Genomic DNA, 3,945 nt, shown 5'->3' on the forward strand with positions numbered 1-3,945 from the left:
CAAAAGAGACGTACAGGTAGCACCCAACAGCGGCCAAAAGTGTACATAAAATTCCTTTGGATGTCCATCCAGACCAGGAGATTTTTGAGAAGGCGATCTCACAATAAGTTTGTAAATTTCCTCAGGCTGAAATGCAGCTAAGAGCGTTTCATTTTGTTCAGATGGAATTGTCTTATCGAAGATGCTGACTAGTGGGTCATAAGGCATTGCCCTGGACTCATTGATGTTGTAGATGTCTACATAATACTGGTGTAAGACTCGCACTATATCAGCTGCTCCGATACGATACGCTCATTATTTGCCGTGAGAGAATGAATACAAGCGCGTCGGCGACGTGTCTGCTGCCGAAACAAATGATATAAGGAAGTCAGTTCTTCCGTCACCTATGATCGTGGCTTGGATCGCATTTACAACCCTTCCATTTGTATTCTTTTCAAACTCAACAATTTTGCATTTACACGCCTAAAATTTGCTATTCGCAGAGGGGCGTGATCCGTAGCATCCTAAAGTTTACGCAAATTTGAATAGTAATATTCGTAATTTCTCCGAACGTCTCGTGCTTTGGCAGCAAAGTCTCATAGTTTGCCTGAGCCTCGGTTTTGCCAGCTGTGTCCACCGGTCAAGGATGGAAGCGTACTTACCAGTGCACCATTGCGTACGCTCCCACACGGCTCGCATCACGTCATCGAGAGAGGGGTCAGCCAGGTGAGCGACGTTTAACATCCATGGAGTGCGAAACAATTTGACTGGTTGCCGTTATAGATTGAGGGTTGAAGTCACAGCACAGTGATCCGTAAAGGAAGCTGGGATGACTTCAACGTTAAGAATGCAATTGCGCAGGCAATCTGATAAGTACAATCTATCTAACCGGCTACTAGAAGTCGCAGTAAAGTGAGTAAATGTAACTAACGTCGGATAGAGTTACATACCCAGACGTCTTGCAGGCGTAAGGAGCGGACCAGTTCATATAATTCGCGACAGAATTTAAAAATGATCTGCAGGACGCAACACACAGTTAAAATCACCTCCGAACAGAATACCCAGAGGACTCTTACGCAACAGATAAACAATATCCTCTTTATAAAAACGCGAACGATCCACTGCGCGACCAGTGCCAGGACGAGCATATAAAAGAACAAAGGTAAGATTAAAAAGTTGACAACCTATGCTCCTGCCAGAATCCAACATTTCCACCCCCAGCAATAGGAATGCCTTCGCGAAAGAATAAGGCGGTCCCCGTAGAATATTAGGGTGCTACATTAAAGATCACACAAAAATTAAGTAAGGAGAAATGCCTAAACAGTATCTCCTGGAAGAAGACTATGTCCGCACATGAATAATGACTGAACTGACGTAGCGAGCCAATCGCAATTCTGAGTCAACACGAGTGACGTTTAAGGAAAGGAACGTGTGGGCTTGGGGCATTGATCACAGCTATACTGGGATGTTCGGAACGTCCGAGTAGAATTAGGCAGATAGCTGAGAGTCAAGGTCCATTGCGGAATCCACAGAGGAATCAGACATCGGGGGACCACAACCTTTTTTCTTAGCTTTCTTATGTGCCAGCGCCCGGTCAGGTTGTATCCACTGTTTCTATCGGCTACGTGGGATGGCAGCCTCTGCAGACGAATGTGTGGGAGGGGTCATAGTCACAGCTTCCTGCCCCTCACAACTAGGGCCATGTAATGCATTTCCAGTCACTAAGGCGGAAGCTTTCTGTGGAACTGCCGACGCAACAGGTCATTGTTGGTCGCTGCAGTCGGCAAATGCAGGAAACCGTCGGCGGCTGAAGACGAAGGAGCAGGACGACATTGCATCGTCTCAGACCGTAACGAGGGCACAAATACGAAGGGGGGGGGGGTGGAAATCCGCTCCCTCTCCACATACAGGCAGCTAAGAAGGAGCCACTTCGCGAGCAGGAGGGATGCTGGAGATAACTTCTTCGCCACTCACCGTACCACCGCACGGGAGGTATCGTAGCATCTAGAGGAGCGGGGGACACAATCGATGCGGAGAAGGTTGGTGCAGAAGGCACAGCCAAATCCTCACCATCACCATTCTGACTGCGACGTCGCTTGTTTGTCGCCGTTACAGGTTCTGTCCTGGGCCCAATAGGATTCTGAACCTGTCGCGGAGGTAAAGGCGGAAATTCATTGACACGATTATCAGAACTGACTGTTTGTTCATTATAATACGAAGCAGAAGGAGGTCCGACGGTAGTGGTCAATATTACCTCAGAGTCGTAGCAATGGCTAATTCATAATTCCCATTAAAGACGAAATTAGTTGTAGTTTCTGCGTGGAATGACATGCATTTGATAGTTGACACACCACAAGAGAAAATCGTCCAGAATATTTAACTGAAATACGAAGACAACATCAAGTAAATATAGCGGGATAATTCTTTGTCACCTCAGGAAGTATCTCGTCTATCACAATGTTGCCATACTTAACCTGCAATGTTATCAAGTCCCAATCACCCTTGCAGTAGGAAAGAATACGTTTTTATATACGACGAGTTTCTTGAGCAGATAAGTAATCCATTAGTAAAGCTTGCGCTTCAGAGACGCAGCGCAATCAGCCGGCAGATACCCGAAATGCGACAGGTGTAAGCAAATGTGTATAACTCAACAGAAGCACCATAAATGATGAGCAGGGGAAATTGAGTGGTTGGCCTTCCTCAACATTGCTGTAATTTTATTTCTGTTTTAGTCTCTAGGTTATGAGAATATTCATTTGAGAATTATCGAGGAGTAATTGTTAGAACAGACTGTTACGTTAAGTGCTAATGAGAAAATAATTTAGCACTCATTCTAATGTAGGACTCTATATCAGCATTTCTCTGCATAATATGAAATTAAAAAAAGTACCCTGGAGTGGCGTCCAAACACAGCGACCCGCTGCAACATCTGTGGAGACGAATACAACGATGTAGATAGGCAGACGGTGCAGGAATGTGTGTAGAGTATCCAGGTGCTGCTGATTCAATAAGTCAAACTATCAACATTATTTAACAGTGCCAGTTGTCAGCCGGATTATAACCCATACTTAATTTCTACTATTCAAACAACTGGACAACAGTGTGTGAACAGCATCAACAACTTTGTATCCTAATACAGCACAACCCTCTCACATTCTAGTAAATCACAGCTAAACGTCCTATGCTTACACCTATCTCTAGACGATTTAATTTCTTCTTAGAAGACAGATATCTCATTTTGGAAGTGATAAATAAGAGTAACAGCCTATCACACTATCATACACCTCATACATCCCCAGTAGCGCGCTCCTCTAGCTCCATAGTGCATCTCTCATAAATTATGATCCCACTCACACAAACACAACAAAGACTTGTTATCTTTGGCAATTCGCTTCGGATGTCGTGCTTCTGTCGTACGAAATTGGTATACTAAACTAAACTCCGTCCGAACAGGCCATGAAGGCCCAACTGTATCGACCGGCCACCTTGTCATCCTCAGCCCTCAGGGGTCACTGGATGCGGATACGGAGGGGCATGTGGTCAGCACACCGCTCTCCCGGCCTTATGTCAGTTTACGAGACCGGAGAAGTTACTTCTACATCAGGTAGCTCATCAGTTCTCCTCACAAGGACTGAGTGCACCCCGCATGCCAACAGCGCTCGGCAGACCGGATGGTCACCCATCCAAGTGCTAGCCCAGCCCGACAGCGCTTAACTTCGGTGATCTTACGGGAACTGGTGTTACCACTGCGGCAAGCCCGTTGGCCGAAACTGGTATACTACCGATCATAACTATCATGTCCTGCGTCTCCTGGGAGCGAGGCTCTCTCCTCTTCCCTTAGCGAACTATAATACCGACTCTTCAATTCAGCGTGTTCAAAACGACCCCTGAATTTTTTTTATAAATCTATTCATTTTCACAAGTCAGCGCTAAGGGTAGAGTTTTTCTGGTATACTCTATAAAGTG

The 3,945-nt window shown here is 45.7% G+C and overlaps 1 pseudogene; it reads right to left on the minus strand.

Annotated features, from left to right (window-relative positions):
• Nucleotides 1–3,626: 3,626 nt before the first annotated feature.
• Nucleotides 3,627–3,744, minus strand: LOC126196002 (5S ribosomal RNA; annotated as a pseudogene).
• Between the last annotated feature and the right edge of the window lie 201 nt (nt 3,745–3,945).

The sequence above is a fragment of the Schistocerca nitens genome, chromosome 7 (assembly GCF_023898315.1).
Source record: "Schistocerca nitens isolate TAMUIC-IGC-003100 chromosome 7, iqSchNite1.1, whole genome shotgun sequence".
Lineage (NCBI taxonomy): Eukaryota > Metazoa > Arthropoda > Insecta > Orthoptera > Acrididae > Schistocerca > Schistocerca nitens.